The sequence below is a fragment of the Dipodomys spectabilis genome, unplaced genomic scaffold (genome assembly GCF_019054845.1).
Source record: "Dipodomys spectabilis isolate Male_0828 unplaced genomic scaffold, ASM1905484v1 ptg000421l, whole genome shotgun sequence".
Classification (NCBI taxonomy): Eukaryota; Metazoa; Chordata; class Mammalia; order Rodentia; family Heteromyidae; genus Dipodomys; species Dipodomys spectabilis.
This window is the reverse complement of record NW_024871098.1, coordinates 5,049,401-5,073,269: the sequence shown is the minus strand read 5'-3', so window position 1 is coordinate 5,073,269 and position 23,869 is coordinate 5,049,401.

The window sequence follows — 23,869 nt, the reverse complement described above, 5'->3', positions numbered from 1 at the left end:
CACAACCTTCAACAACTCCTACAGCCTAGGAACTGTGGTTTCCCTGGAGGCAGTGGCTGGCTGCTAGGTGTTCTGATGGGACATCTCAGCCTGAACATAATGCACCCATTGCACACACTGTAAAGCTGAATTCAGAAATCCTTAACCAAAAGACCACCAGAGGCCACCACCAATGTAAAAGCAAAGTAGTCTTTATTGCAAGCTCAAGCTTGGTCCCCTCAGACTTACATAGCAGCAACCGAGGTTTGCAGCACCTTTTATACACTTTTTAGGGAAGGCAGGGACTTTGCATACACCATAGCGTCTTCTAACAAATCACTACACACTGTGGGAAAATCATAAAAACAATTCTATATTATGATTGGTGAACTACAAAGTGGGAAAGGACCAGAAACAAGTGTTGGTTAGATCAAGGGGGCTGACATACTTTAAACTGGTTGGCTTGTACCACAGGGAAGTCTCAAGAGGATATGTGCTAAACTGCAGGATGTCTGGTTTAGATAATGGTCACCAGACCCCAGAAGGGGCTGTTCTGGAGTTTCTGATACCTTGACATCCTGCCTTAAGCAAACACCATGTGTTTCCCCAAATTGTCTGTGCAATGCTATTTCAGATATCTCCACATCCTGGCATCTAGTGTTCCCAGGACTGTCTGTGACTGGAATAGGTCAAGGGTGGCAGAACTGAGTTGGGGTCTTCAGTAAAATAGAGTTGCATAGGTTCCTCAACACCAGTTGCACACACCAGCCCAGGCAAAGCCTTCGTGGCTTCAGTTCTTAAATGGTAGGGAAGGATGCTTTGTTCAAGCTGCAGACTTAGTACTCTCTGAGGGCTTCTTCCAGCTTGCCCAGGTTGGGGGGCTGGGCATGGGCAACCTGCTGAAAGCCCATCATCCAGGCCCTGTCGCTGAGCTCCTTTTGCTCAATGGTAGTGCTCTGCAACTTGAACCATTCAGGGGTTTTGTTTGTTTATTTCTTTTGTTTTCCTGTGATCTCTTAAGAAATACAAGGGTCGCGGAATTTCCTGCCCAGGCTGCATTCAAATTGGCATCTCAGCCTTCTGAGGAGCTAGGATCACAGGGAGGAACCACTGACAACCTGGCTTACTTTTCTTCTTGTTGTTCTTTTTTTTCGTGACAATCTAAAATCTTAACGGTGTCATTCCAATGGTTTGCATTCCAAGAAAACTTCCCAGGCCTGCAATTCGAATGCTAGGACTGGCACCCACAAATAGAGGGAGATACTGCAAGCTCATTCCTATTCATTTGAATGCTAATGGAATGTTATAAAAGTAATAAGTAAATTTGAAATTAATTCATGATTCTATTTTAGAATGCCACACAAAAATTATTGAATTTATATCTTCCATTCTAGCACCATGGTATGATTAAGGATATTGACTGATATTTTATTAATGCTTTTGTAAGTATTCAATGATGATTCTTCATTAAATTGAGGCATAGTTTAATAACTAATAATTGGTAATTATATATATAACTTAATAATATAATATTCCTTCTGTATATATACACACACATATATATATACATGTATATATATACATGTATATATATACATGTATATATATGTACATATATATATATTGGGCACTACTGTGGCTTGATTATAGGTCCTCAGAACTTCCTGGCAGCTCAGTTTGCTGGAGGCTGGTGTGCTAAGACTGTGACCTCATTTATGAATTGGGCATTGTAGGCTGTGAGTTGAAATCCACGCATGGCCAAAAATTTATTCATGGAGTAAGAAGTCAATTTTGACAAAATTTTTCCTTCTCTGTGAAAGTCCTGGGTCTCAGTATATGTGATATGATGTAATAAAATAAATGTTGTATGTACAATAATACTAAATAATTAAGGATAATAAATATCATATGGAGTAAACCCATATGACATAGATCTAATATATGACTATTATATTTTATAGTGCTGGGGCTTCAATTCAGGCCCTGGGAACTTGTCTGAATTGCTTGTCTTCGAGGACGGTGATCTTCCCCTTCACCCACAGTGCCTCAGAATTCCCCAGACTCTGAGTTTAAATCCCAGGCCTGCCAGAAAAATGGGGCAAATTCCAAACCATGATGATGATGATGATGATGATGTTTTGGGCCAAGCACCGGGCTTGAACTCAGTTCTTGGTATCTCTGCCACAGCTGATCCTTGCATCCTAGGTCCCGAGTTCAAATTTCGGGGCTGGCAAAAATAAAAATAAAAACGAGAAGGGTAAAACTGAGAAGTTCAAGGAGGTGGTTTTACTTTTTTTTTTCTTTGCATTGTGACCATCCTGGGACTAAATGACAATGCCCAGAAAGTGTAAATGACCTTACATTGCTGATATTTGGATGACTATTAGGGAAGCCAAGCCGAAACCGGCAACTTAAGCCTGGAAATCGAATCCTGGACTGCCGGGATGGCAGGAGATTCTAAGAAACAATTTCCAATATACATCTGTGTGAATGGAATTTTGTAAAAGTAACAATTACCTTAGTAGTTAGTGTACGATTTATATTATAAAATTATACACAATTATACAACTTTGAATAATTTTCAATTAATATTTTATTATGTATTCAATCATGATGCTTAAAAAAGGAAGGAATAATTTAATTGCCAATAATTGGTAGTAATATTGCATATGCACTTTCATAATATAGAGACATCTCACGTTATATACATCTATCCATCTATCTATCTATCTATCTATCTATCTATCTATCTATCTATCTATCTATCTATCTGCAAGTCTAAACATTTATCTTTTTATACACTTGTCACTAATGGGGCTGAGTGATAGAGGGCTCGCCTAGTACGTACAAAGCCCTTGTTTCGATTCCTCACTACTGTGTGCATAGGAAAATCCAGAAGTTGTGCTGTCGCTCAAACAGTTGAGCACTAACTTTGAGCATAAAAGATTAGGGACTGTGTCTAGACCCTTCCTCAAGACCCATGACTGGCACCAAAACAAAAAATAAAAAGGAAAATATAGAATGTTCTGACTGCAGCTATATAAGAATAGGGCTGCAAATACCTCATCACAGAGCAAGGAGGGAGTCTAGTGCTGACAGCTGCCGTCTAACCTGACTTAGCCAGAGGTGAACCACTGCAACCCATCTCCACAGAACCGGATGCTGCTGGCTTACTTACCCCTGTCATCCAAGATACTCAGGGACTGAGATCTGACACTGGTGGGTTTAAAACCAGGCCCTGTCAGGATGTCTGTGAAACTCTGAGCTGTGGCTCAAAGTGGTAGAGCTCTAGTCTTGAGCAAAAAATCTTAGGACAGTACCCCCAAACTGTCAGTGCAAGTCCATGGCTGATGCCCTCCCCACAAAACCCCATCCCTCTAAAATCTAAATTTGGACTGTTTGTGAGGTGTTTCTGAAAGAATGGTGATACTGATGAAAGCACCTTAATTTAATGACAGCATGTGGGATACAGCTATGTGATCAGTCCTTCATGAGATGTTGCCTGTTGAGTCATTCACGCGGTGCATTTTTTCATCTGGTTCTTGTAAGAGCTCCACAAGTAAGATGATGATTTGCCCCTGTCAGGGCCAAAATTATGTATGTACCTATCTCTAGTGAGTTGTCTCCTGCAGACAAATTTTTTGGTTTAAGTTTCTCAGTCATGAACCTTGAACTCAGGACCTAGCCACTGACACTGAAGCTGAGATCTGACGATCTGGGTTCAAAACTATCCCAGACACAAATGGTCCCATGAGACTTTTATCTCCTATTCACCATTTAGAAACTTGAAGTGGAAGCCTCACGCCTGTCGTACAAGCTACTCAGGTGGCAGAGAGCTGAGGATCACGGGTCCAAAACCAGCCTGGGCAGAAAATTCCTTGAGACGCTTCTCTCCAGTGACCCACCAAAAACCAGAAGGGGTGCTGTAGCTCAAGCAATTGGCTTTAGCTGAAGAGCTCAAGGACAGCACCCAGGCCTAGATTTCAATTCTTCCAACTTCCAAGAAAAGAAAGAAAGAAACCTGCAGTGGCGTACTGAGAATGTGTCTTATGGGTAGAGTGTTTTGCATGTATGAATCCCTGGGTTTGATTCCTTAGTACCGCATCACTAGAAAAACGCCTGAAGTGGCTGTGTGGCTCAAGTGGTAGAATGCTATCCTTGTACAGGAGAAACTCAAGTACTGTGCTCAGGTTCTGAGTTCAAGCTCGAGGACAAGTGAATGAACACACATATATGTACATACACACACACACACACACACACACACACACACACACACACACACACACTGATGCCAGAAGTGAAGCTGTGACACCAAATGGTAAAGCACTGAGCTTCTGTTCTGAGCTCATGGTAAGCACCCAGGTCCTGTGTTCAACCCTGAAACACAGCCACCCAGGGCCCAACTAGGAGAGGTCAAAGGTTTCAAAATCTGATGAGCTTCACCAGCCCTAGATGACAGGAAGCATTGTGATATTACACATGTGCTTAGATTTAGCAAGCTTCCAGAAACCTAGGGAGGCACCATTGCCAATAATGAGTTATTTCATTAGGTTCAGCTACCTAGTTGTCTGCAAGAAGGACCCTTGAATTAATTGTAGCAGGTTATTTTAAAACTAGAACATAGTCTAACAAAGACAGGATAAGTGCAGGGAACTTGGCCTATCATGGGAGGTGGCACAAATAAAGACTTCCTGTCAAAACAGCACTGGAGAGAGAGATAGCTTGGGGGTACAAAGAGGCCTTTTTCTCCTGGCCTTCAGAGCCAGCCCACACTCCTCCTCACAAATTGGCCTCGATGGAGTTTTTTGTTACACAGCAGTACAGGAGTGAGGGCTTTTGTCTGCCTGTTCCAACAATGAGGTAGACTTCCTCCAGCAGTCCCTGGTGAGGAGAAAACCTCAGGATAAAATGGGAACAGCAAAGGGAGCCCCGGAACATGAACTGTCTTGAAAGCACTTTCTGTGTTATGAAATCATTCTATTCAAATCAAATTTCCTAGCTGGATGCCTTTCATCATAGGGACTCTGGACCTTCACTGATAGAAATATATGCATACATACATGGGGACACATAGAGTTACTGGCTTTTTTTTTTTGGCTGTTGCGGGGGTTGTACTATGAGCCTAGGCACTGTCCCTGAGCTACTTTTGCTCAAAGATAGTGTTCTGCCCTTGAGCCATAGCCCCACTCATGGAGATTTTGTATTCCTGTGGTCCCTCAGAAATGAGAATGTGGTGGACTTTCCTGTCCTGGCTGAATTCAAACCGGTATTCCCTACCTCTCAGCCTCCTGAATTGCTAGGAATACAGGCAGGATCTGCTGACACCTGAGTTTCTTTCTTCTCATACTTTTCTTTCATAGTGACAATCTGAAATCTTCACAGTGTCATTCTAATGGTTTGCATTTCAAAGTAAACTACCCAGGTCTGTAGTTCAAATGCCAGGACTGCCACCTACAAATGGCGGGAGATCTTGTGAAAATCATTCCTATCTATAGGAATGCTTACTGTAATGTTATAAAAGTAACTATTAAATTTGCAGTTATTTCATGATTCTCTTATAGAATGCCACACAAAAACTATTGGATTATGTCTTCCATTCTAGCACAATGGTATGATTCTCCTAATTAAGGAATAGTGACTACTTTTACATTAATGCTTTAAATAAGTATTCAACCATGATACTTCATTAAGTGGAAGCATAATTCAATAATTAATAATTCATAATATATACAATTTAATATCCTTACATTGTCTCTCTCTCTCTCATATATATAGCAAACTACACATCTGTCTGTCTATCTATCTATCTATTTATCTGTCTGTCTGTCTATCTATCTATCTATCTATCTATCTATCTATCTATTTATCTATCTTTCTATCTATCTGTCTATCTATCTATGTATCCACCAATGCTATTGCTTCATTGAAGGTCCTCAGAACTGACTGGCAGCTCAGTTTGCCAAAGGCTTTTGTTTTACAACTGACCCATTCATGAATTGGGCATTGTGGGCTGTGAGTTCAAGTCCCAGCATGGCCAAAAGTTTATATGTGGAGTCAGAAGCCAATTTTGACACATTTATTTCCCTTCTTGGTGAAAGTCCTGGGTCTCAATATGATGTCTAATCCATATGCAAATAAATCCATGTGATAAGATGTAATAAATGAAATAAATGTTATATATATAATAATATTAAATAAAATAAATAAAAATAAATAAGGGTAACAAATGTCATATGGAGTAAACCCATGTACGTAAATAGATCTCATGTATGAATATTATTTTTAACAATGCTGGGGCTTGAATTCCGTCCCTGGAAACTGGTCTGAAATTCTTGTCTTCCACCACGGTGAGTTTCCCCTTCCCCACAGTGCCAGAGAGTTAATCATACCCTGAATTGAAATCCCAGGCTTGCCAGAAAAATGGTGCAAATTCCATGCTTGGGTCTTAATTTTTTTTGACTAGGATCATGCACTGTCATGAAAGCACTCTCTGTTCTATGACATCATTCTATTCAAAGCAAATATCTTAGTTGTTTTCCTTTCTTCATAACGACTGTATGTTCACCGATAGAAATACATGCATACATACATAGACACATGGAGTTACTGGCTCTTTTTTATTTTTGTTGCAGGTCCTGAGACTTGAACTATGAGCCTGGACATTGTGCCTGAGATCCTTTTACACAAGGTAGCACTTTATTGTGCCTTAATCCATGATACATCATTAAATTGAGCCATAATTTAATACCTAATACCTAGTAATTTATCAATAATTTAATACCTAATAATTATTAGTAATATATTACATGTAATTTAATAATATACAGACATCTCACATTCTATCAATATATTTATATGTTTAAATATACAGTGGAATACATATATATATATATATATACATATACATCTCTCTCTAAATATATACATATATATATTTATTTGCAGCAATTTACAAATCTACCTATTTGTATATTGGCCACTCCTGGGGCTAGAACTCAGGTCCTGGGAACTTCCTGGCAGTGAATTTGTTTGAGACTGCTGTGCTTACAATGACACCTTGATTAATTGGGCATTCTATGCCCTGAGTTCAAATCCCAGCAGTGCCGAAGTCAATAGGTGAGTAAGAAGCCAATATTGTCCTGTTTTCCTTTGTGTGGAAATATTGTGTTCTAGGTACAATATGTAATATCTATGCAAAAACATATATATGATACACATTATACATGTATATAAATATTATTTTTGCCTTTTCTGGGGCTGGAATTCACACCCTGGGAAATGCTCCTGAATTTTTTTCTTCCAGGAGGTTAGCTTCCACTTCACCCACAGCAAAACAGAGTTAACCATTCCCTGAGTTCAAATCCCAGGTCTGGCAGATAAAATGGCCCCAATTCCTAGCCAGGACCTTAACTTTATAAGGCCCCTGTCAACCCTGCACAAGATCTCCAGGAAACCACAGCTGCAGCCAATCGCTCTATGCTCTATGGGCCAATTGCCCAGCCGATTGAGCTTTCTAATGGGACTTCTCCCTCCTTGCTGCCCTGCACAGACCCCTGGCTCACACAGCTGTTGCATGACCAAGCTTCTGCAGGCATCTCTGGTGACACACCTAGTAGCCACAGGCAGAAACCCCCAAGGCTTCCAGCGCCTGCCACCTCCCACCACGTCTGCTACAGACCAGCACAGCTCCCCCCACAATCCACACCAGCCTGCCACTCCAACCTCTACCCAGTCCTCCCAGTGCCAGGACTCCTCACACCACCACATAGGAGAGAGACCCTTCAGAATCAGCAAAGCCATCCCCCCACCTTGATCTGCTAACACACAGACCCTCTCCTTTAGAACCTGCCAACTCCATCTTAGCCACCATAGCACAGGCTCTGTGGTCCAGCACACCAACAACTACAGACTTGTGAATAACACACCTGGGTCCATGCCCTGGGGGTGGTAATTCTCTGAGGGATACCAAAGCCCCCTGACACAAGCCCACTTCCAAAAGGGATGGATTACATCAAAACTGAACACAGACATAAGCTCTGTTCCTAAGGCTCCTGTGGCTACCTGGGAAAGCCTGGGAACCCAACTCCAGGCCTATGATAGCAGTCTACAAACCTGAAACCCCCAAAACTGCCTGCCACCAGGCCTGAGAATGGAACTCTAGGTAACAGGCACCCTCCCCAATCAAAAAGCCATCTGCTCCCAACCAAGCCACAAGGAAAGTGGACTACAGCAAGGCACACAAGGTTCCATCAGGAATCTGCTCTGAGTACTACAGGGAGAATAAACTCCCCAAAGAACCTGAAAAATCCATTCTTTAGTATTTTCTTCTGGTTTTTGTTCTGCGTTGTTAGTTGTAATGTCTGATCATTTGTTGTTCATTTGTATTTCTATGTGTTACTTATGTGTATTGTGATTTAGAATTTGCTATTCCACTTAAAACTTCTGTTTTTCATTATTATTTGGTATCTGCTTCTACTTTACTATTTGCTAATTTGTAAGTTTTTTCTTCTTTCTTTTCTTCTCACTCCCCCTTAACCTCTCTCTCTCTCTCTACCTTACACTATTACTCCATCAGGACTACCCTGTCTAGTTCTATGCACAAATAAGGCCTCTTTCTATGTGAGTAAACAATAATTACAGGAGTTAACAGAGTAAGCAACTTTTCAATAATATCTGACTGATATTTTTCTAATCTCAGCCAGCCTCCCCAATACACTTTCTTATTTTCATCTTGATCTCCAAGCTACTCCCTACATAACCTTTCTTCAAATTCTTTTCAACCTGTTACATTCAGTAACAAGGTATTTATTCTCTTCCTACTACATATACCTCTCCCCTAAGCTGTTCTTACCCCTCTACTATCATTATACCCAAGTTCTCTTCTGAAATTTAATTTATATCTTTCTAATCTTAACCCTTCATTTCTCATTCTAATCCAGCCCATTGATCCTTAATGATTTATATGTGACTCAACTTGCAGTTGGTTCTACATTTGACTACAAAATTGGTTCCATTTGACCACTTTGAGTACAAGGGGCCCATCTTGTTAACTCTAAGGAGCAGACTACTTATTAATCAAACCTAGATTGCCTCAAAAGTTACAACTATATGCAATCTCGACCCCAAAGCCAAAATATCCCCTGCAAGCAAAGAAAAAGAGAGCTAAACAGGAAAACACCTCACCTTACCACTGAAACCCTAAGATCTACCCATCTATGTGACATCGGGTTGGCTCGGTCCTAAAAGACTATCCTACTCTTTTAGCAGTGTGGTTCTTGTCTCCAAATGGGCAGAACTAACTGCAGAAACACAAGAAAAATAGCCAATAAACAAATCCCACCACTATCTCCACATAAACAAGCTACATAGCAGTCCCAGTATGACATAGAAGATAATGATCAAAATAGATTAAAAGCATGACTGGTAAACCTGCTGAATGAAAAATTGGAAACCCTACATGGGGTTATCAGAGAGTGCAAAGAGGCCAACCAGAAGTTAATAGATGACTTCATGGCCTCCACAAATAAAAAGGTAGAGGAACTCCAGCAGAGGGAGAAAGAATCTAATGAAAAGATAGGAACCTAGATTATGGAGTGGAAAGAAAAGTCTGATAACCAACTCCAGGAGGTAAGGCAATCTATTCAAGACTTGAAAGAAAACCTTAATAAAGAGCTGGGCACCATTAAGAAAGACCACCAAGAAGGAAAGGGGTTAAACACTAAAGTACAAAGTCTTCAACCTAGAATGGAAGAAGCCGAAGAAAGAATATATGTAGCTGAAGACAGTTTAGACTCCATAGAGAAAGAGCACACCATTTTTCATAACAAAATTAAGCATGACAGATCAATGCAGGAAATACAGGAAACGTTCAGAAAGCTTAATTTGAGAATAATAGGAATACAAGACGGGCTGGAGAGGGAAGCCAATGCATTAGGAAATGCATTCAGCAAAATCCTAGCAGAGAACTTCCCAAATATACAAAAGGACAGGCCCATACACATACAAAAAGCTTTTAGAAACCCAAATAGACCAGAATAGGACATCCCATCTCTATATTACAATCCATACCGCTCAATAGCCACTAAAGAAAGAATTCTTAAAGCTGCCAGGGAGAAGAGATCAATCACATATAAAGGTAACACAATCAGAATTACCTCAGATTTCACAGAAGACACTATAAAAGCAAGAATGTCCTGGAAAGAGGTATGCCATGTCCTAATGTCAAATAACTACCAACCAAGAATAATCTACCCAGCTAACCTCTCATTCACAGCAGAAAGTCAAATAAAAACCTTCCACAGCATGTTAAATCTGATGCAATATACCACTACCAAACCAGCTCTTCAAAAATTCCTCAAAGAGGTTCTACATATAGAAAACCAACTAGAAGAGAATATAGTCAATGAAGTGCTCCACAAACACAGAAATATGTAATCACAAGAACAGCCAAGGCACAGCTTCCCCCCCAAAAATTGGATAAAATGGTAGGGACAGACAAAAACCTCTGTGTCTTAACCCTCAATATTAATGGTCTTAACTCTCCAATTAAGCGACATATATTGTACAGTTGGATCAGAAAGCAAGATTCTTCTATCTGCTGTCTTCAAGAGACACACCTTGCCCAAAAAAAATGAGCATTCTGAAAGTGAAAGGCTGAAATAAAATATATCAAGCCAATGGACCCCATAAACAGGCAGGATTTGCAATCCTAATATCATATAAATAGACTTCAAATTAAAATCAATGAGAACTGATAAAGAAGGTCACTACATACTAATTAAAGGATCTCTTCTTCAGGAGGATATTATGATCCTAAATATCAACTCACCAAATAATAGAGTACCAAAATTTATCTAAGAAACACTACTTTCAATCCAGTCTCACATAGATTCAAAGACATTAGTTGTTAGGGACTTTAACACACCATTCCTTTCAATAGAGAGATCAATCTGGCATAAATTCAAGAGAGAAACCTCGGATCTTAAAATATGCATAGATCAACTAGACTTAACAGACATTTAATGAATATGTCACCTAGCAGCATCAGATTACACCTTCTGCTCAGCAGCACATGGGACATTCTCCAAATAGATATCATTCTAGGCCATTTAGCAAATCTGTCCAAATTTTAAAACATTGAAATTATTCCCTGTATTCTCTCAGACCACAAGGAAATAAAATTAGAATTCAACATCAAAAGCCCCCAAAGGAAATACTGTAAAACATGAAGGCTGAACAACACACTCTTGGATCATCAGTGGAAGGAAGAGATTAGAAAGTAAACACAACTGTTCATGACATTCAACAAAAATGAACACACAAATTACCAGCTTCTCTGGGACACAGAAAGGCAGTACTCAGAGGCAAGTTTATAGCTCTGAGTTCCTCCATTAACAAATTGGAGAGATCTGAAACTAAAAATTTAATGAGTCACCTAAAGTTCCTTGAAAAAGAACAAGCTAAACCCAAATTCAGTAGATGGGAACAAATAATTAAAATTAAATCCAAATTAAATAAATTACATTTAAAGAAAAACTATAGAAAGAACTGACAAAACAGAGTTGATTCTTCGAAAAAATTAATAGAATTGACAGACCCCTACCAAATCTAATCAGAAAAATGTGCACACATCCAAATAGACAAACTCAGAGATTAGAATGGAAACATCACTGTAGAAATAGCCAAGATTCAGGGGCTGAGAAGGTGGCTCAGTGGTAGAGTGCTTGCCTTGCATACTTGAGGCCCTGGGTTAGATTCCTCAGCACCACATAAGCAAAAAGAAAAAAGCCATAAGTGGCACTGTGGCTCAAGTGGTAGAGAACTAGCCTTGAGCTGAAGAGCTGAGGGACAGCGCCCAGGCCCAGAGTTCAGGCCCCACGACCAGACCCCCCCCCAAAAAAAAAAAACAAAAAAAGAAATAACCAAGACTTAGGATATACTAATAGGATACTTCTCAAAACTTTATGTTAGTAAGTTTGAGAATCTTAAAGGTATGGACAAATTTCTAGCAAATATTGACATGCCCAAACTAAACCAAGATGATTTAAACCAATTTAACAGAGCCATATCAAGCATCAAAATAGAAACAGCAATAAAAGACCTCCAACTTTTCCCAGGTGCCGGTGGCTCACGCCTGTAATCCTAGCTACCAGGAGGCTGAGATCTGAGGATCACAGTTCAAAGCTAGCCTGGGCAGAAAAGTCCGTGAGTCTCCAATAAATCACTAGAAAAAATGGAAGTGGTGCTGTGGCTCAAGCGGTAGAGTGCTCACCTTGATCTGAAGTGTGCAGGGATAGCGCCCAGGCCCAGAGATTAAGTCCCATGACAGGCAAAAAAAGAAAAAAGACCCCCCCACCAAAGAAAAGCCTAGGACTAGATGGATTTACATCTGGATTCTACAAAGCCTTCAAGGCAGAACTCACACCAATACTCCTCCATCTCCTCGATGAAATTAAAAGTAAAACATACCTACCACACTCTTTTTATGAATTCAGCATAATCCTCCTCCTAAAACCAGGGACTCATCAAAGAAAGAGCACTATAGACCCATTTCTTTCATGAATTTCGATGCAAAATTTCTCAATAAAATCTTGGCCAATCAACTTCAACAACTCATCAAAAAAAATCATACACTGAGATCAAGCAGGATTCATTTCAGTGAAGCAAAACTTTTTGAACATAAACAAAACAATATAATTCATCTCATCAACAAGCGCAAAAATAAGAAGCACATGATTATTTCAATAGATGTGGAATAAAACTTTCACAAGATCCAACAGTTATGATGAAGGCTCTGGATAAACTAGGAATCCATGGAAAATTCCTCAATACAATAAAGGCTGTATATGACAAACCTACAGCCAGCATTATACTTAATGGCAAAAGATAAGACCATTTCCTCTAAATTCCGGGAACATGAAAAGAATGTCCACTCCCTTCAGTCCTCTTCAAACTAGTATTAGAATGCCGAGCTAGGGTAATAAGAGAAGACGCTGACATATAGGGTATCCAAATAGGGGGAAATGAAGTACAACTCTTCCTCTTTGCAGAAGATATGATCTTGCATTTACAGAAACCTATAGATTCAACTCCTAATTACTTGAGCTGATCGGAAACGTTGGCAAAAAAGAAAGGTATAAAATTAACCCTCAGAAATCAATAGCTTTCCTGTATTCCAATAATGAGAAGAGGGCAGGTGAAATTAGGAAAGCAATCCCTTTTACAATAGCCCCACAAAAGAATAAAATACTTAGGAGTTAAGTTAACCAAATGGATGAATGACCTCTATGACAAAAACTTTAAAAACTTAAAAAAAAAAGATTTAAAGGAGAACTAAGCAAGTGGAAAAATCTCCCATGCTCCTGGATTGGGAAGATTAACATCGTGAAAATGGCAATAATGCCCAAGGCTACCTACAAATTCATTGCGATACCTATCAATATCCCAACTTCATTCTTCAATGAAATAGAGGAAGCAATCCAAAAATTCATATGGAACAATAAAAAAACCTGAATAGCAAAAACAATCCTTAGTTGAAAGAGAAGCACTGGAGGAATATCAATTCAAAATTTCAAAACTCTAATAAAAAGCCATACTAATCAAAACAGCTTGGTACTGGCACAAGAACAGACCCTAGGATGAATTGTTTAGGACTGAAGACCCAGAAATGAGCCCACAGATCTATAGCTACCCAACCTTTGATAAGGGTGCTAAAGAAATTGAATGGGGGCTGAGAAGGTGTCTCAGTGGTAGAGTGCTTGCCTTGCATGCATGAGGCTCTGGGTTCTATTCCTCAGCACCACATAAGCAGAAAAAAAGCCAGAAGTGGTGTTGTGGTTCAAGTGGTAGAGCTCTAGCCTTGAGCTGAAGAGCTGAGGGACAGCACCCAGGCCCTTAGTTCAGGCCCACAATCGGACTCCCCCCCAAAAATAGAAGTTGAATGGAAAGAAAAAACAGCTTTTTCAGTAAATGGTGCTGGTAAAATTGGTTAAAAACTTGTAGAAAACTAAAGATAGGACCGTATCTAACACCCTGCACCAGAATCAACTCCAAATGGATCAAAGACCTCTAAAGAAAAGCAGAGTCCATGAAAACATGACAGGAAGGAATAGGAACTCTAGGGTTCTTTGGCACAAGCCAAAAGTTTCTTAATACAGACCCAGAAGCACAACAAATCAAAGAAAGGTTAGGCAAATGGTATTGCATGAAACTGCAGAGCTTCTGCAAGGCAAAAGACATGGCTCGCAAGATCAACAGAAAGCCCTCGGACTGGGGGAAAATCTTCACTAGCCAAACAATGGACAAAAGTCTCATGACTAAAATATACTTAGAACTCAAAAAACTAAATCTCCTAAAAACAAATCCTCAAACAACTGCCCAATTAACAAATGGGCTAAATACTTAAAGAGAGACTACTCTGAATAGGAAATAAGAATAGCCAATAGACACATGATGAAATGCTTAGCTCCTCTAGCCATAAAAGAAATACAAATCAAGATAACACTGAGATTCTACTTCATCCCAGTTAGAATGGCTATAATCAGGAAATGTAGTAACAGATGCTGGAGGCCATGTCCTTAGAAGGGAACCCTACTGCATTGTTGGTGGGAGTATAAACTTGTTGAATCACGCTGGAAAGCAGTATAGAGGTTCCTCAAAAGACTCCACACTGCAGGGCGCTGCTGGCTCACGCCTGTAATCCTACCTACTGAGGCTGAGATCTGAGGATCATGGTTCAAAGCCAGCCTGTGCAGGAAAGACCATGAGAATCCTATCTCCAATAAACCACTAGAAAACTGGAAGTGGCGCTGTAGTTCAAGTGGTAGAGCGCTCGCCTTGAACTGAAGAGTTGAGGGACAGAGCCCAGGCCCAGAGTTCAAGCCTCACAACCGACCAAAAAAAAAAAAAAAAGACTCCACATAGAGCTCCATTATTGCCCAGCAATCCCACTTTTGGGATTTTACCCAAATAATCACAAACAGGGTAATACCAAAGCTACCAGCACAATCATGTTTATCACAGCATTATTTACCATAGCTAAGATAGGTAACCAACCCAAATGCCCCTCAGTATATTAATGGATCAAGAAAATGTGTTATAAATATATACAATGAAATTCTATGCCTCCATCAGAAAGAAGGACATTGCCTCATTTGTTAGGAACTGGAAAAAGTTATATTAACTGAAGTAAGCCAGGCCCAAAGAAATATAGTTTCCATGGTTTCCATTGTTTGCAATTCCTAGCATAGGTCTAGAACAAGCAGAGAAGTTCAAAGGCTATGTACACACGAACACATGAGATAATGTGAAGCAAAATGTACCCTAAAACAGGGACACAGTGGTTTTTTCTTTATTGCTAGTGTTTTATAATGTACTTAAAATGCACTATGTGAATCTTTTGTTTCTTCTGTATGTTTCCCCCCCGCCCCCCACCATGTAACTCCTGTTTTCACTGGATCTGATACTGGTGTTCTGCACTTGTACATACAATTTTGTAATTTGGGGAGTGGAAAGGATATTGGGGAACGTTTAAATGAGGATGCAGGCTGACCCATCTTGTGATGACAAGATGTACAGGACACTATGTTAAAAAACGAACTTTACAATGCAGGGGAGGGGGTCAGGAGGTGTTGGGGAGGGGGGAGGGAAGTGATGGTAGAGGGAAAACAAAGGAAGAGTTAAATGCTTGCTATGGAATGTACTCATTACCGTACTTATGTACCTGTAACCCCTCTCTACAACATTTTTATTATATATATATATATATATATATATATATATTTGTATATATATGTATAGATATACATATATTTTTTTTAAAGAAAATGAACTTTACAACTTCAGCGGGGGAGGGGTGTAGTTATAGAGGTGGGAGGGAAGGAGTGGTAGGGGGAAACAAAGGAGGAGGCAACAATGCTCAATAGGAAATGCACTCATTGCCTTGTTCATGTAACTGTAACCCCTATGTACAGCATTTTTACAGTAAAAAACTTAAAAAATTAATTCATGAGTCAAAGCAAGCCCTAGCAGGAAAGTCTGTCAGATACTGATCTCCAACTAACCACGAGAAAACAGGGAGTGGCACTGTGGCTCAAGTGGTAGAGAGCTTGGCTTGAGCTGAAATTCAACCCAACGACCAACAAAAAGAAAAAAAAAATGAAAGCACCAAACAACCTGAAGATGTTGTCCAGAATAATGAGTGTGGCATAATGGAATTACATGACTTACTCACTTGCAACCTAGTTTACCAGGGGAGATGGTGGGTGATTTGTGTGTGTACCAAAACCTGCAAAATTATTTTGCTCTTTCCCAAGTAGGGAGGAAGGGAGGAATGGAGGAGGGGAGAAGGAGTTTGTTTGGCCTTGACTTTTGGTTCAGTGATTGCCTTCTGGAGTCAAGTTCAGAGAAATTCCACTTGTAATCCTACTTACATGCCGGGCAAAGAAGTCATTCCATGGAAGTGGTCTGTGTCGTGTCCTTGGCCAGGTCCCAACCACCACTGGGTAATCCAAGTCCCAATTCAGGACCAAGATGCCTTGAAGACAACTGATCCACTGGGCAGGAGGACCTAACCACTCCCAGAAAAGACAGAAAGTACCATGCTGAGGGCAGCACCGGAGATCTAGACTGGGCAGAGATTTTTTTGTGATTCTCATTTTGTATTACCACTTTGATTCTACAAAATAAACTATGGATTTTAACTTTCTTCCCTCTCTGTGGATAAAACTCACAAAAACCTTGTCTTTAGCTTTTAAGACACTTAACTCTTAGGTCTGGCCAATCATTTCCAGGATAGTGAATTACTTAATTGTATTTTGAACGCATAAAACATGCATATAAAACTAGCATATTTCGATCTTATGAGAAAACAGCCTTGTTCTTCTCTGGTGTTATGACTAGTGTGATAATGCTCACTCAGGTTTATATCATTGTGCAATCATTGTTCCATTTTGTTCAGTAAACAGTTTTTCAGGACAGGAGAGCTGGGAGGGGAGAATATGGGATGAATAATTTATCTGTACTTCTTGTGGCCTGGGAAGAGCTTCTCAGAATGTTTGCAAGAGGAAATAGAACTCCATATAGACTGAATATAGAAAAAGATACACACCTTCAGTGCCACAGAAGGACAAATAAGAAAACTCATCCAGGCTCAGAGCAAAGCAACATGATCGGTTGTTTAGGTGCGTGAAAATTTGTGGATTGTCTTTCTTACCATAGAGAGATCATTCAATGCTTGCATTTACAATATGTTCCAGGACTCATATCTGTTTAGGTCTGTTTCCTCTGAAGCATCTTTGATAGTGACAGAAAGGAGAATGTAACAATGGCACCTAGTTATGTTCTCTGAACGAGATTTTATCTCTTTCCCGAAATAAGTTAGGGTTGTAATGAATGACTTGGATTTCCTGAGAGAAATTCATGTGTATTTCTTGTTTCTATTAAAGTTATCAAATGAATAACCTTAAATTTGTAAGATGTTATTATAACAAATATGAGATAATGATTTTTATGTTACTAGGATGCACCCAGTTTCCTTTTAGATAGAAAATATTTGGCTGGCTTCCAACTACAATCTTTGAATCTCAGCCTCCAGAGTACCTAGGGATGTAGGCATCAGTCACCTCTCCAGGCTGAGACAAATATTTTTGGTAAGGAAAATCACTATGATATGGAACATGAGGCATGAAGAATGTAGACTAAAAAGGAATATTTTGAAAGCATTAACAAAACTGAACTTATCACAAACTTACTGTCTTCAGTGAGGAGAAAAATGAGAAAGAAGTTACAGAGGTAGACAATTGGAGACTAAAGAGAAGTTAGTGATATTTCTTTGTTATCAGAGCTACTAAAGATTTCTTTTTAGAAAAATTCAGCTTTATATAGTGGTACATGCCTACAATTCTAACTACTTAAGAGCTAGACAGTGGAAAGTATAGGAGGTTTGCTGTTTGTATGGAAAAATGTGATACAGGTACTTCAATATTTAAAACAAACTGGTGCCACATGTTTATAAGAGGCAAACGTAGGAGGATAACGGTTTGAGGCCAGTCTAGGCAGTTAATAAGAAACTATCTGAAAAGAAATCTAAAGCTCAACAAAGTGCTAGGTGTATGGATCAAGAGCAATTATCCAGGAAGTTTGAGACCTTGAGTTCAATCCCTTCTCCTGAAAAAAAAAAAGAGACAAGAAAAAGGAAAAAGATTATGATACAATTTTCAAGATATTGTCTATGCATTGTTTGGCTACAATTTCCTTCTTCAATTGCCTTAAAAGTTTTGTGAAGTCATTTACACAGATGAATACCATTATTTGGGGAATTCACAGGAAATTCTTTACAACTCGTTTGGTTACAGAAAAACTCTGTAAATCCGAGTTCAATGAGCTCAAAAGGAGTGGTAATGGTTTCATGAAAATGCACTTCATAGCTATGCGTCAGAATGTGAGGAATGATTGAGTTGATTTTATATCAATTTTAAAAATTAGGGTAATATCTTTTAGAATTTGGGATACACTTTTAAGCAAGATTTTTAGAATGCAAATGTGTGTTCTGTTTCATCTGATGGTGTTACATATCTCATCATCTAGGGTTAGGAGGATGTTGTCTTCGTTTTCAGAATACAGAAATGGAGGCAAGAGGAGACTTCGTGTGTTTCTGAAGGCTGATGTGTAAATGACAACTGAGACTGAGCAGAAACTAGAATCATGGCTCAAATTCATTTCATGATTTGCAAACCCCGTGACTACACTAACACTTAAAATTTTTGTGCTAGCTGGGTGATATTGGACATGTTTCTTAGAGTTGTCATGTGTTGTTTTATTCTTGTAAACAGGTAAAAATATTGGTGTTTTCCAGAAATAAAGAATATAACTTTTGTAGTGTTATGCACAGAACATGAAATAAAAATTCCATGAATTCTGAAGTTCTTTATGCATTTTTGAAAATTATTATTGGAAGAATCAAGATGGTGAAATTATTTACATTCCTTACATTCCAGAAAATATTATTTGAACACATTTGAGAAGAATTTCTATAACATTCTTGTAATGTATGGGTTTTGGATGTGCTTATTTGCCTTCTCTCTGTATCTTCTTAATTGGGTTATTTATTGTCTTATCCGTGTGTTTAAGAGTCCTTTATATATATAAATAAAAGCTATTTGTGAAGAACTTTATATTTTTCTTCATTATATTAGCAAAAATGCTTGCTATGTGTTTGAATACAAATGTTTGACATCTTTGCCTGACTTCAGAAGAACTGGGAATATTTTCATTCTAATGCAGTACTCTTTATCAGGTCAAGAAAGTTCCCGTATAATAATTTTGACAAAATTCACCACTCTGCTATTTTGAAAAGTGCAGATTTATTATAGGGTCACAGCAGGGAATTGCCCTGTGACCTGTCTCCTCTGCAGGCATGGAACCCTTATTTGCAAACTGTTGATCATACTAGAAGTAATTTTTGCTTGTAGGACTATTAAATTTTTGGCCTATGTACTCAGGATGTTTTGCCAGGAAACAAATCCACACATAGAAATTAGATCATCACAACTCTTTAAATTGGCATTAGCAGTACATATTTGCATTCTTGATGTGCAATATCACAAACTGTGTTTGTGACAGAATAAATATAAGTGGATCACCTAGAATCTGGGTATGGTTAGTAAACTTTTTGAGAATTTTCTCATACTTTCAGAACTTTCATAAACATAAATAAGACAAACCAAATGAGGGGATTTATACCTATAATCCTAGCTACTCTGAAAATGGAAATATGGATAGTCACTGTTCAAGGTTATGCTGGAAGACATACAAGAGATCTTCTTCTCAAACAATAAAAGCTGGATGTGCCAATGTGTGGCTGTCATCCTACCTATGTTAGACATCAACTAGGAAGTTCACTATCCAGGTATCCTAGGAATAAACAAATGCAAGGTTCTATCTCAAAAATAATCGAGGCAAAAATTGTTGGATGTCGCATGAATCAAGTGGTATGGTGCCTGCTTGGCAAATGCCAGGCTCTGAATTTGAATCCAAGTATTTACCAAAAAATTAAAAGTAAACAATATGAAATAATTCTCTAAACTTCTCACTTAGTGTAATTATCATATGTATTCTCCAAGTAAACTTGTAGTGAAGGCAGAGAATTAAAAAATCCAGATCAATATAAAACTCCAGAATCATAGAATGGCTAAGATTCAGCTTTGAGATCATTCAATGTCTGGATCTTACTGTTCTTAGATCCACAATCTTATAGGAAAAGAAAAGAATGTATATGTACAATACATTTATTTACTCCCTTCATCCAGTTTCACATATCGAAATTCTATCTCAAATGTAATGTTATAGAATTGGGCCTTTGTGAGTACATGGATGGTAATTAAGTCATGCAAGCAAAACTTCATGAATTGGATTTAAATAAACAACACCAAATAAATTTCACTCCTGAACTTTAAAACAGGGCCTCACTCAGAAATAAAAAATCCTGCCTATGCTGGCATTGTAATCTTGGACCTACAGGCTCCAGAATGGAGAAATAAATTTGTTGTTTATAAGCAATTCAGTGTCTGGTAATTTGTCATCATACGTCAAAAGGACTGACAGTAAGCCAGCTGAAAAGGACTGTTGTGGTTTTTTTCTCTCTTTCTTTTCTTCTTTCTTTCTTTTTTTCTTTCTTTCTTTCTTTTTTTCTTTCTTTCTTTTTTTCTTTCTTTCTTTCTTTCTTTCTTTCATTCTTTCTTTCTTCCTTTCTTTCCTTTGGTTGTGCGGCCTCAAATCTGGGCCAGGGCACTGTCCCACAGTTCTTCAGCTGTAGACCAACGCTCTATCACTTAAGCCTAGGCCCCAAATCCGGCTTTTTCTGATTATGTGGTGCCGAGGAATTGAACCCAGGGCCTCATGCTTGTAAGGCAAGCACACTACCACTGAGACACCTTCCCAGCGCCACTTTCTCTATTTTATTTTTCCATCTTTCCAGAGTCCTTCTGATATTGAAAAATGCTAAAGCTCCATAGAGAAACGTTTAAAAGTGCCCTTTTGTCCAATTCTGACTTCACAAATTTTGGAGTGTAAGGAATGACATCAAGTACCCAAGAGACCTAAGACAGGACACTTCATTGTCTTCCGCTTTGCTCATCAGCACCTAGTTCAAATTTACACTATATAAACAAATCAACTAATGGTAGTTATAATAAATTTTAAAATGCATACCCAGAAAACACTTTATGAACACTCTTGCACTGTAGTCTCATGGGCTTCCATGTCCAAAATAGGAAACTGAGGTTTAAAAAGAGGTTGCAAAACTGGTATATTGGTTCATTTAAACTCAGACTGATCTATAATCATACTTAGGCTAACATACTATGTGCACTTATTTTTCTGCTCACAGAAAAGTTTTCAAGTTCTACACTCTTATATGCTACCATGATATCTTTATCCTGGGTGCTTTACTGGTGCCCCCATGTCATATCAGCTGAAGTTGATATATCTGTTCCCACTCAGATAAAACAGCTGAGAATTGGGCAACGGTACTTTTAAAATCTCCCATGCAGTAATAATGTGTAATTAAGAGTATGAAATCCTGGGCTAGAGAATAAAACTTGTAGACAGGCACCAGTGGCTCAAGCATGTAATCCTAGCTCGTCAGGAGGCTGAGATATGAGGATCATCGTTCAAAGCCAGCCCAAGCAGGAAAGTTCATGAGATTCTTATCTCCAATAAACCACTAGAAAACGGAAGTGGCACTGTGGCTGAAGTCGTAGAGCCCTCGCCTTGAGCTGAAGAGCACTTGGAAAGCCCCCAAGCCCAGAGTTCAACCCCATGACCAACCAAAAAAAAAAAAAAAAAGAGGAAGAGAATAAAATTTCTATGATGATGCTAGGCCTACCTCACAAATCTTTCTTGGTCTCTTCCTTCCTTCATTTTTATTGCTGGGGATTGAACCCAGGGCCCTGTGCATATTAAGAAAGTGCCATAACACCAAGCTATATGGCCATTTCCATCTCTCCAATTTCACTCTCCAACTCACCTTGTTCCTGATACCTTACATTCCTTCGTCATAATATTTGGAGAATACTGAACTTCCTAAGTTTTTCATCATTTTACAGAATATTTGTTTTCTCCCTTCCTATGTATCAAGACACTGTGCAGGAAGGAATCTTTTCAACTCCCCAGGCAGAGTTCATATATCATTACATTTATAATAACAACTCACTTAAATAATTGTTTGTCTTCTTCAGACTATTAGTAGACCCATGTTGAATCCTAGCTTTTATATAAACAGGAATAGAACTCTTCTTGTGTTATTTTACTCTTTTTGACTTGGTCAAATTTTCCTGATTTTGTAGGAAAGGTTTTTCTGCAAGAATAATTTTCAGGACATTTCTGCATATTGTGTATAATGTGTATAATATGTGTATATTGTGTATAATTTTGTATAATAAAATTAAGAGATTTCTAGCCAAAGCAAACAATTCAGAATTCTAGAGCTTAATGACTGTACTCTGGGTTCCTGTGCACCTGGCACTGCATTTGGCATCTTGGTAGTACAAAAATAGACAATCTATATTGAAAGTTGCTGTCTTTTTGGTTTCCGCTTTTCAGCCATATGAAGCATTTAAGGTGTATAGCAAGTAAACTGTGGGAGTATGAGCTGGTATTCTTTTAAAAATATTTTTATTGTAAAATATTGTATAGAGGGGTTACAGTTACATGAGTAAGGTAATGAGTACATTTCCCATTGAGCATTGTTTCTCCATCCTTTGTTTTCCTCCTACATTCCTCTCTCTCCTTACTTCCCTAACTCTTCTTTCTCTGTATCCCGAAGTTGTGAAGTTCATTTTCAACATAGTGTATTGTACATCTCATTGTTACAATTGGTCAACCACTATCCTTGTTTCAGCATTTTGTTATCCTTCCCCTCCCCAAATTAGAAAAATGTATATACAAGATGCAGGGAACTGGAATCAAATACAGTGACAACAGAGGATATATGAGTTGGTAATCTTTAGCCTTCAAATTTCGAAACAAAAATAAGCAATGAAAGATCAAATTTGTTCATAAGGGTAATCTCTGCCTTCCAATGATGCTCTGATTCTTCCACTAAAATAAAATCCTGTTCCAGGCTGAAATGCAGATACCCGTGGAAATGATGACATTAAGTTGCTATTATTTAAATATGGCTTCCTATTAATGAAATACCATGGAAAAGGTTTTTACAAAAACTAGATGATAGCAAGAGTCATTTCAGACAAATTTTATAGTGGGTAAGGTGGGTAAAAGTTACAAAATTGGAACTACATGCTGGGAAAAAGAATAAATTCACAGGGAGGAGTAACTTACTGTTTTAGATGAGCCAAGTTAAGATGGATCATTATGTAAGAAGAAAGTTTGTATTTGGTTCTTTCTAACTCGCAGATACTTTTCTATAAAAAATGAATACTAGAGTGAAAAATCCAAAAGAACTTTGATGATACATATAATATTTTGGAGACAACAAAGATTTTCAGTAATAAAAACAGTTCAATTAATTATGGAATTTATAAACACTGGACTCCCATGTAATCATTATAAGTGATGCTCTTAGAACAGTATGAAATTTCTAAGGATGTTATTGGGTAGGAAATATATGCATGATACAATGAGATGAAAAGTCAAAGTATAAAGTAGGCTCACACCTGTAATCCTACCTACTCACAAGGGTGAGATTGAGGATCATGGTTCAAAGCCAGCTCCCAGAGAAATTCCATTCAACTACCAAAATGCCAGAAGTGGAACTGTGGCTAGCTCTGAGGTGGAAAAAACACAGAGAACAGTGTTCAGGCCCTGAATTCAAACTCCAGTTTTGGCAATAAAAAAATGAATAATCAAACAGATATATGAACCCAAATTG